This window comes from Beta vulgaris, chromosome 4 (genome assembly GCF_026745355.1).
Source record: "Beta vulgaris subsp. vulgaris cultivar EL10 chromosome 4, EL10.2, whole genome shotgun sequence".
NCBI classification, from domain to species: Eukaryota; Viridiplantae; Streptophyta; class Magnoliopsida; order Caryophyllales; family Amaranthaceae; genus Beta; species Beta vulgaris.
This window is the reverse complement of record NC_079205.1, coordinates 5,082,224-5,094,094: the sequence shown is the minus strand read 5'-3', so window position 1 is coordinate 5,094,094 and position 11,871 is coordinate 5,082,224. Positions and strand designations below refer to the sequence as shown.

Here is an 11,871-nt window from a genome sequence, read left to right as displayed (position 1 = left end):
GCGGAAATCCAAAACTTTGCACGTGAGCCAACACCGAAATGAAGGTATCGAGTCCGAACTGGCAAAATTCCGATCAAAGCTCTGCTCCCAGGCAGCAGAGGCGAGTGGACAATGACAGAATAGATGTAGTAACGTTTCAGGCTCATATAAGCAAATGGGACACATCTCAGTGTCACCTATCCCCCTTCGAAAAAGATTGGCAGTCGTGGCTAGACTATCGTGCCAAAGTTTCCAAAGGAAAAGTTTCCATTTAGGCATGATGTTCAAACTCCAGAGGATGCAGAAGAACCGCCTCTGGTCTGGAGTTGTCATGTTATAGATGTTATTTTGCTGTTGCTGAAGCAGAGAGGCGTACCCAGTTTTAGTTGAGTAGACCCCAGACTTGGTCAGCGGCCAGTAGAGGGCGTCAGGTTGTGGAGACCTGGTGGGAAGTTCTAACCCCAGAATACGCCTTGCAGTAGGCGGCTGGAAAAGCTGATGGACCTTTACCGAGTTCCATCCCTCCGTGGGTCCAATGAGAAGATCATTAACACGAAGGGTGGCAGCTTGCCTCAGAGGAACATGGTCTTCAAAAATCGGAACATGATCCTTTAACCATCGATCTTTAATCACCCTAACTTGGTGACCAGTACCAATTTTCCAGAGACAAGTATTCTGTAAATTCACAGTTGCATTCCGCAGACCCCGCGAACCCCAAGAAGTACTGCGACTCGGAAATGATAGAGACGGATTAGGAGACTGGCGAATGTTGAACAGTTTGGACACTAATAACTGCGGGTTATGGTGAAAACGCCAAACGCGCCGCATAAGGAGCGCCTCATTAAAGGTACCAATACTACGAATACCCAATCCACCACAACCCCTGGGTAAGTGGAGAATCTCTTTCTTTCGCCAATGGATCCCTTTGGACTGAGTATTAAGCCAAAAGAACTTAATCAACAGACTATCTATTTTATTCACAATAGTACCTGGAAGAGGAAAAACACTGAGGTGATGCATAACTGTCGCAACCAAGATAGAGTTGATGATGATCAGCTTTGCAGGCTGCGAGAGATTACGATGTTGCCAACCCGTGATTTTCGAAGCAATGGAGTCCAATAAAGGAGTGAAGTGCTGGACTTTCGAACCTTGAATGTCAATAGAAACCCCTAGATAGGTACCAATAGAAGCCTTTGCATCCATGCAGAGGATAGATTTGAGGTCCACTTGTGTTTTAGGCGGAATATTAGGGCTGAAATTCACAAAAGACTTCTGGAGATTGATCATTTGCCCCGAGATCATGCAGAAACGATCTATTGTCCGTTTAAGATTAGAACAAGCAGTCGACGAAGCCTTAAAGAAAAACATAGCGTCATCAGCAAAGAATAAATGGGATATGAAAGGGCCACCTCTTCGAGTGGAGATGCCCTGGAATTGCCTTAACTCCACACCCAAAGAAGTCATACGGGAGAACACATCCATACAAAACAGGAACAAATAGGGAGAGAGAGGATCTCCCTGTCGGAGCCCACACTGAGGAGAAAAGGTCTCAGAAGCAACCCCATTGATCATGATCCGATAAGAGACAGTAGTAATGCACTGGTGGATGAGACGAACCCAGAAAGCCGGAAACCCATAAACAGTGAGAACCTTGAGAATAAACTGCCAACTGACCTTGTCATAGGCTTTGTTCATATCCAACTTAAGAGCCGCCAGATGTCGTTTCCCTTGCCGTTGTTTATTAATGACATGAAGAAGTTCATGAGAAATAAGGATACTATCCCCCATTTGCCGACCAGGAACAAAAGCATTTTGGTAATCATCAATGAGGTGAGGCAACAGGGGTTGCATGCGATTAACCAAGCACTTCGCGGCACATTTATAAATAACATTACATAGGCTGATGGGTCGGAGGTGATTTACCTCCTCAGGAGCTGCAATTTTCGGAATAAGTATAAGTAGTGATCGATTCCATTCCCGAAGGATATTACCAGTAGAAAGGAAAGAAACAACAGCTTGAACAATAAGCTCCCCCATAGTCTCCCAATGTGACTTAAAAAACTCAACCGGGGACCCATCTAAGCCTGGTGATTTGTGGTTTGCCATGTCAAATAATGCCTGTTTAATTTCAGAATTCTCAAAAGGCCTCAACAAGCCTGCCGATTCCAAAGGCGATAAAGTCGGAAGATTAAGCTCGCGTAAGGCAAGGCCGATCAAATCCTCCATATCAACAGAACTATCTGCCATATTTGAGGGAGGAGAGTAAAGTTGTTGAAAATGCCGGAGAATCAGGTTATCAATTTGTGTGGGGGTATCCACCCAGGTATTGTCCACATCCCGAAGTAAGTAAAGACGGTTGTGAGATTGCCGTCTTTTGAGCCTATTAAAAAGTAACTTTGAAGGCACATCCCCAAATCGAAGTTGAGAATCCCTCATCCGTTGCTGCCAGTAGGTCGAAGCCAAAGCCGCCTCCTGCATAAGACTGGTACACTGCTCCTGAACAGCAGCACCTTGAGTCAGATTAGCAATGTCCTTGCCCGTAGCCTCTAACTGATCCATAATAGACTTCCAATTGATCCCCCAGAAGAGCCTTTTATCAAGGCACCAAATTTTAATTTTCAGACGAAGGAGGTCAAGTTTACGAGATAGGATGTACTTAGGAGACCCCTGAATGTGCATTTGCCAAATCTCAAGGAGCAGAAGTTTGATTTCCGGGAAATGAATACACCAAGTTTCAATCTGATAAGGCCGAAAACGATCTAAAATGGGAGGTGAAGTTTGGAGCAGAATGGGACCATGATCCGAAGTGGTGATGGGCAGGTGTCGGACTAGTGCTGAAGGAAACTCATCAAGCCAGGATTGAGTAGCATAAGCTCGATCAAGACGTTCCAAAATTAAATCCGTACCATGTTGTTTATTCGTCCACGTGAACCTAGGCCCCTGAAAAGGAATATCAAGCAGCTGAAGAGAATGTTGCCAGTCCACAAAGGATTGCCAACCTCTAATGACATCAGTCCCCCCTAACTTATCCTCGAACCGGGCGACTTGATTAATATCTCCAATTATTAAATAATTAGTATAGTTCTGCAACAGGTTATGTAATTCCATCCAAAGCAGATCACGAAACTGATGTTGCGCTTCACCATACAAAAACAGAAGATACCAAACTTTCCCATTACTAGCTGATATTTTACAAAAAACAAAGTGACTGGAGCTACCGACTACCGAAACATCAAAAGGTGCCCAGCAAAAAACAACTAAACCACCACGAGCACCATCCGCATCAACACCAAAAACAAACCTAGGATTAGTATGCCGAAGTATCCTAGTAGCAGTATCTACACTAGATTTTGTTTCCTGCAGAAACACAAAACTTGGTTTGTACATGGACACTAGCCAGCAGAGATGAGGAATTGTAGAGTTATTGCTAGCATTTAAACCCCTACAATTCCAGGACAAAACATTCATTGACCCTTTGGTGACTAATCTGGGTCAGTCACAACCCCCGAACCTGAAGCATGTAGCTGAGGAGAGTCCAATCCGGCTGTATCAACATGGGCCTCCATGGGTGTATGAGAAAGGAAAGAGGATGTATCATCCTGAACTGCCTGAGGTCCCACGGAAGATAAACGGCTGCGTTTAAGGGAGCAAGGAGATGTCGAACATAGGGGAGAAGTCGTCGCAGCTCTCTTCTTAGGAGATGAACCAAAGGTGGTTATATCAGCCTCAACCCCAAAGCCACGAGCCATGGAGACATCTGTGAGTGCTTTGGCATGAAAAGGGGCCCTATTTTGCTTGCCCCAAATTGTGAACCCGCCCTTGGAGTCCCATTCTTCAAGGCGGCATTTCTTCCTTGCCTTACGATCCTGCAGGATATCGGTCATGGGACCGAAATAACTGGAGACAGATTGAGGTCGTTCAGGCGGATTCTCCCGACGTCGTTTACCCGGAAACCACTGCTCTACCTGTGAACTCGGAAGCTGAAGTGTTGTGGCCAGGGGTGAAGGAGCTGGAGTGTTATCCGGCTGAGAGTGATCTGAGGGAAGTTCACGAAAATCCAGCGGCGTCGTCGGCGAATAAAGAGCTGAACCAAGCGGTCCCACCTGATCTGGGTCAGTCCTTGAAGGAACCTGCACCAAGGGGTTAAGTGGATCGGCAAAAAGAGGAGGCGAGATTCGAAACCTGGAATTGATGAGCGTGGAAATGTTTTGGAGTTCCGGTGGTTCCAGCTCCATCTCCGGCGACGGTGACCGATCCTGAGGACCCTGAAACCAAGTGCTAGGTCCCGCTTCATCCGGCCGCGGTGGTCGCGGGTGGGCCAAACCTTGTCGAACAACATCCTCCAGAGACCCGGATTCATTGTAATAAGTAGTGTGATAGGACCGCCTATCAATAGAGAGGTGCAACTCAGTATTCAATGGAGTGTGGTCCACCGTACCAAACCCAAGACAAAAATTCGTGGCTGCCCGCCAAGACCTTTGAGCCCACGAGCCCAGTCGCCCACTGCGATCCGGACCGTCGTTATCTCCAGTGGGGCCAGCATGCAAGGTCCGACGGTAGTCATCACCTGCTCGGGATCCATTGAGGTCCAATTCAGGAACCACCGCCGTATCTGGACTCAAAGCGGAGGCCACCGAGGCCCGAGAAGGGAGGTCCGGCCCATATCTTGAACCAGGAGTAGGTGAGGCTTGGAATCTTTCCCGAAGTTGCGATGGAGATAGATTTCGCATAGTGTCATTGGAAAAATCTGGGGGAGGATTCGTATGCAATTGTGAGTTATCCGGCGAATAACCCGAGAACACCCGGTGTGGAAACTGTGGTGAAGCTTCATAAAATCTTTCCGGCGACTCATAGGGGGCATCCATAGGCGGCGTTGGAATTTGATAGTATCTATAAGGATCTTCTTGTCTGTTAAAGTGATGAGGAAGGATGCGACGTAAGTTTATCCGAGGATTGCGATGCAAAAACCTATCTGGTAGCCCACGAACCATATTGGTATATAACGGAATACCGTCCCTAGTGCGGAGGACCGTCATGCCATCATCTTCGAAATCCTGAGCACAGCGCCGGAGTAACCGTTTGGCATCATAAGCAGATAAGTTGCATCTCCCCGTATTATGCCCTACGCACCCGCATTCTTTACAAAACTTGAAAATGCCCTCATACCTAAAGTATACCCAAGTGACACTATTACCTTCAAGAGGGAAGAAGCACCCCGGCACCAGTGGTTGAGTAAGATCGATTGTAACTAAGGCTCGTAGGTATGGCTGAAGGGGGAAGCTGGTTCCATAGTTATCCACCTTTTCAACATGACCAATATGGCTGAGAAGCCTGATTGTCCAATCTGAGTGTAAAAACGCCCACGGCAGCTCAGAAATACGAACCCATATTCGGCCAGCAGTGAAGCTGATACTAGAGGGAACTTGGGTGGGGGAAGTTGCCCTAAAAGTTATAGGTTTTCCATCTATAAAGGTGGTATGCATGTGCAGAATGGCCTCCCTATCAGCAAAGTTTTGGCATTCCAAAATAAAGTACGGACCTGTACGATAGACATTGATAGGTCCACGTGTTTCCCAATGATTGTGGACTATATTCGAAACAAAACTAGATGTAGGTGGGGAATTATCGAAGAAGACACCCACTACAGCATGGGACCAGTTAACATGTGTGTCAGGTATATTCATAGGTGGGGGTGTGATTAAGATGCCCATACGCTGGACATGAAATCTTTGAAAATGGTATTGTGAGTCTGTAGAACTAGAAGAATCTGGGCTAGACACTGGCATTTTTATGAAAGATAATTTTGGGAAAGCGGATTTTTGGAAGGATAGTAGTAAATCTAAGGAAGGTTGGTGGGGAGCAGGAATCCGCGAAATTGATTAAATAGAGGTTTTACCTACTGCATAAGGGAATGAAGTGGAGCTTCCATCCTCGCATGGCCGCCACTTGGCGCTGGTTGGGAATTAGAACCAGACAGGAGCAGTAGGGCAGCTGGGGAATTTTTCTATTGGATGAGTTTGCGGCGCCTTGAAAGGCGAAAAGGAAGGGTGTTTTTCCCTAACTTTAGGGTTTCTTTCTCTCTCTAGAGAGTTCTTTTCGGGTCTAGCTTTTTTGCTTGTTGGCCCTTAGTACTAGAGTAACTTCATAGATTTCTTACATTTGCTCCTCGAGACACATGGTTGCTTAGATAGTGCATAATCATGGGTGCTTAAATAGCAAATGAAATTCTCCTGAGCAATTTGCCGAATGATTAGTGTGCAAACAAATAATACTACCAGGTCCAAATAAATGATTAATTGATCCCATCAATAATAAGGATATTTAAGAAAATTAATGTCATATTGTAGTGATTGGAATTTCTAGAGACCAATGAGACTTGGTTTAGTGATCATTATTCAATAGCATAGTAGGTGAACTCAAGTCAATGTATCACATTAATCAATAGAATAGTGGGGGTCACTGATGCACGCATAACACTAACTTGATGTTCTGATTTCATTGAAGCATATTATCACACACTTTATGTGCGTGATTGATATGTGCTTGCCTATATAACATTCATTGATTAATCTAGCCCCAAAATGATAAAGGTATATTCATTTGAAGTAAACATACATTGATCTCAACCATAGCAACCATAGCAGACCAGCATTCAAGTCACTGTACACAATTTCACGTTCTAAATTGTATATCAACAATAATGGCAAAGAAAGAGAAGTTATCTTTTCATTGAATTCTCTCGCCTTCTGTTTGGGAAAGTTCTGATTCTTTCTCTTTGTTTGTGAAGTAATTGATTCTTGAACTTGAGTGGAGCCATCGAAAATCAATCGAAGTATGTTGTTGATGTGCGTCTGCTACCGTTTTTTTACTCCCTGAAGCATTAAATCATCTCGAGATCATGATGAAATAGCAAAGCCAAGCAGATATAAAGCTTATGTTTTTGTCAAAATTTCCCATGGATTTCTATCCAATTTCAATGGGTAATCGGGAATTTTGATAATATAATGAACCCATTATATACCTGATCTGCATATTTCTCTTGCTTTCCGTCGGAATGACTCCAGATTTCACTAATCATGGTGATGATCATTGACCGTTCCCAAGTTTCCAATTTTTTTTTTTTTTTGAAAGGATTCAAGTTTTCCCTTTTTAGAGTAGCTTAGTCCGAGTAGTAAAAACTGTACATAAGTGCTATATACAGCCAAAAAAAAAAAAAAAAAAAAGCTAAATACAACATCTAAAATTATGCTTAACTTAACCATAGTTGATTTTAATTTTTTTTTAATTAAAAAAAAATCTCGTACACAGGGGTGCAGCAAAATAAGTTACCATAAGTACTTGTGCACACAAGCCAACGAGTCACATTTATATCTATTATATAAGGGAAGGGGGGAGCTATGGTATCCTCTTTTGAACTGACTATTTTGCCCCCCTTCCCTTTCTAAATTACAAAAGGAATCTCAAAATTAAAATCGAGACTAAAAAAAAACTACGGAAAATTAATTTACAACACTCACTCACAAATCACTTAAAAGAAGAAACTTTACAAATCACTTATACAATTAAGAAAATCATGTTGCAAATCATTCAAATAATAAAAAAACTTTATAAAAACTTAAAATTAACATACAAAGTAAAACTAATAATCTAGAACATCAATACATAAAAAAATATTTACTACAAAAATTTACTTACAAATCACTGTTCTCAAGACCATTAACAATTACTCACAAAAGTTACCTATAAACACAAATTTGAGAAAAACATAAGATTTTGACGGTGATATCACACATTCATCCATCGGCATAATTTGCGAACTTCCAAATTATTTCACATTAGTTGAAATAAACAATAGGAAATTAGTTGACTGTTATGTAGTTAAAAAAATAGAGATGACAACAATAAGTTCAAAAGGACTTTTATACAATCAGACTTAAATTTAATTCATTTTCATATAAAACAAATTTAGTTTTTTCTAAAAAAAATGCCAATATTTAAATTTTTGCCCAAAACTTTTGCAAAAAATCCATGTTCATAAATAAATTTTGAAAAACAAAACAATATCAAACTTTTTGCAAACAATTTTTTGCAAAAATCCATTTTCAGAAAAAAAAAAACTAAATTAATTTGCAAAAAGTAACGATTTTTGTTTTTCTAAAAAAAATTCCAGTATCAAATTGTGTATGAAAAAATCAAAATTTCATTTCAAATATAATTGAAGCTAAAAGTGTTAAAATTTAGAAAAGGACCAAATTTGAAATGATGGAAATTTTTAAATACCAATGTGTGCAAACAAAATTTAGAAGTTAGACAAGGAAAAAAAACTGAGGTGTATTTGTAGTGAAATTATAATTTAGAAGTTAGACGAGGAAAAAAAATTATTTACTTTTTCATAGTGTTTCCTATATATAATGAAACTCTTACATATATTTGGACCTATCTCTTTCTATTATATTATAGCGATTAATTATCAAGGTAAAAAGGTTTATGTAAACTATCATTCAAGAATTAAAGTACAACATATCTCTATTATATAAGGGAAGCGGGAGCTATGGTGTCCCCGAATGAAGAGACTATTTTATCCCTTTTCCTTTCTAAATTACAAATCCACTTACAAACCAAAGGGAGATTCAAATAAAAATATTGGAAATAAAATTATAACAATCACTCACAAGTCAACTAAAATCATATAATTGTATAATTTACATTATACAAATCACTCAAATGATGAAACTTTAACAAAACCAAAAGATTAACTTACAAACTACAACCAATATACTACAACGTTAATACATACTCACAAAAATTTGACTTGAAATCCAAGTGTCCACTTTATTCACAATATATGAAGTAGTGTACTTAATTCAAAAATCAACTAAAAAATTATAATATTAGAAATCAGATATAAATTCAATAACATTTCTATTTTGTTCATAGAATTTTGACCTTGAAAAGTAAAAAAAAATAAGACTGGTGAGAGACTTAAGTGACAGAGACTAAACCAATTAAATTTTATAAATAAAAACAATTATACTTTGTATGTCTAATGTTCAAATTTTGACTTTTACATACGTCGAAAAAAATCGAGTTTCTGTTTTGAAAAAAATCCAAGCACGCATCGCGTGCAAAAAATACTAGTTTATAAAGTTGGATGTGTTAGGGTTGGAAAAATTTCTGAAATGGTCGGGCCTATCGCATCCCCTAACATAATAGTCGGCGCCTAAAGTTTTCATGTTAGGTTATATTATATGTTTGACGCGGTAGGAGTATGGCGGGAATGTGGCCGTTTATCATAGGTGACCCTCCTATAGGGTGGTCATTTGTCATAGATGACCCCCGTATAAGGGGGTCATTTGTCATAGATGACCCCCCAAAGGGTAGGTTAGTCTTTAAAGATGTTCTGCTGTATTTAGCCTTTTTTTTGCTATATATAGCACACCCCAAGTTAATTACTTACTACTTACTAGCGTGAGAATTTTCTGTAGATGAGCTCATGAGCATGTGTTTAACGTACCGGGTACCTGATATTGTGAGCCACCATGTATAATAATTCGTGGCGGAGCCTTCGACGCTTAAGTCAGTATTCAAATATAATAGAGAAAGTAGGATAATTTGTAGAGAGTGAAGAGAAATCTCCACTTACTTTGACCGTTCGTTCCCTCTTTATAATAGTGACTTATTAGGTTAAATAGAGTAAATGAGTCTCTTAGCCTCTTAGGGCCTACGGGCCATATAACGAGTTATTCCCAATAAAGGAACAATTATACTCGTGTTAGACCTATATGTTATTATTAAGGTAATCGGGAATATATACCGTTTAAGGTAGCGTAATTATTATTCCAATACAATAATGATATTGATATGATATGCATCACGAGTTTCATTTTAGCTTTGTGATCATGACTGGACTAATAAGAAACTTCTAATTACATTCCAAGCTAATAATGTATTTTTTTTAATGATACTTTTTCAGAACAGCAAATAGCCATTAAAAGACAACTAATTGCTTAACTTAGATACTCCACCAAATCTAAATCAATTTTTTGCGACGTGGAATTTAATTTAATCTAATAATGTAGAATTGAGGTGCATCACTTTTATTGTTGTTGAAGTCGTGTATGTATAGGATTTGGTGGACTTGTTATTGAAATTTACTAGATATACATACAACAATTGATGTATGCCCTTTTGAGCCTAAAATCTACCCTCATCCTCCAGATTTAGTCTTCGCTTACTCGTCTAGGCAATGTATAAATAGTGCACACGCTTATATCAAGTGAAACATGCAAATAGAATAGCCATTCATCAAACACAGTTTTTGGCTATATGACCACATGAAAAAGACAAAAGTCAAAAATCAAAAAAAAAAGATACGCAAATCTAGTCACCAAACACACACATGTACAAGGCCACAAGATTTAGTTACCTTTGGTGTATATTGATTTACATTGGTAACAATATCGCCGAGTGGTTCCTCCAACAAAATGTAATTGGCTAGAATTCTTAACGGTAGCCCAACTAGAGATGGCAATGCGTAAGATCTGGGTAGGCTAAGGCTAGACCCTTACCCATACCCTAATTTTTGAATGTAGATTCATACCATACTCATACCCATAGGATGAAAAAATTTAGGACCCTTACCCGTACATGTAGGATCCAATACAAAAAAAATTCCGCTTACACTTCACGTGGATATATAATTGTTAAGCACAATTCTCTATATAAATTGTCAATTAACACAACAAAATATCATATTAATTACATAGGAATACATGATTTTTTCCATCCCAAATATGAACAAAAAAATAGTTTAGAACGAGAGAGTGGGTTAGATGTACGATGAAATTGCTAGAGTGTGGCTAGGTAAGGGATTATTGATGGTTTTATTTTTAACTACTTCCTCCGTTTTTTTTACGTGCAACACTTTTTTTTTCATCAATTCCATTGAAAAATTTGGTCAGGAGAGAGGTAGAGAGGAAAAAAAGAGAGGGCCCCATGTGATTAGAGAGAGAGAGAGAGAAATAAAAAGCAAAAGTAAAAAGTGTTGCAAGTAATTAATTATTTCCCTTTTAGGAAAGTGTTGTAAGTAAAAAAAAACGGAGGAAGTAGAAGTGTTTCTTATATATATATATATATATATATATATATATATATATATATATTATATATATATATATATATATATATATATATATATATATATATATATATATATATATATATATATATATATATATACACTAGGGGAAAAAAAAGAAAGCGGTGCGCAGGAAGGGCTGCGCTTTTCCTAAAAACGCAGCCCTACTAGTGAAGGGCTGCGCTTTTTAAAAAAGCGCAGCCGTACATAGCAGAAGGGCTGCGCTTTTTAAAAAGCACATCCCTTCTGTAGGTAAGAAGGGGTGCGCTTTTCCTAAAAGCGCAGCCCTACTAAGTGAAGGGCTGCGCTTTTTAAAAAAGCGCAGCCCTTCTGCTATGTAGGGCTGCGCTTTTGAAGAAAAGCGTAGCCCTTCTTAAAAAAATTTGAAATAAAAAAGTTTGCGGGCTTCAAATATAATGAGTAGAAAACATTAATTAACTTATCAAAAACGTAGAATGTATAAAAATGTTAAAGAAGAAAAACGTAAAATGAGCATAAAAAAGTTCAATGAGAAAAAAAAGTAAAATGAGCATAAAAAAGTTCAATGAGAAAAAAAGTAAAATGAGCAGAACGTAAAATGAGCAAAAACGTTGATAAATGAGCACAAAATTGTTAAATGAGCAAAACCATAAAATAAGTGAAACAAAAAATGAGCAAAAATGTTATGAAATGATCAAAATTTTCGTAAAATGAGGAAAAATGAGTGGTTCTCACCATAAGGGTGGTTTTAACTAAGTTTCCATATGTCTATAATG

The 11,871-nt window shown here is 39.0% G+C and overlaps 1 long non-coding RNA gene across 1 annotated transcript; it reads right to left on the bottom strand.

Moving 5' to 3' along the window:
- Positions 1 to 6,386: 6,386 nt before the first annotated feature.
- Positions 6,387 to 7,078, bottom strand: LOC125496311 (uncharacterized). The gene is made up of 2 exons (XR_007272988.2): positions 7,001 to 7,078; positions 6,387 to 6,851 (listed from the first exon to the last, which is right to left on the bottom strand). It is a non-coding gene; the product is annotated as an uncharacterized LOC125496311 (long non-coding RNA).
- Positions 7,079 to 11,871: the final 4,793 nt, after the last annotated feature.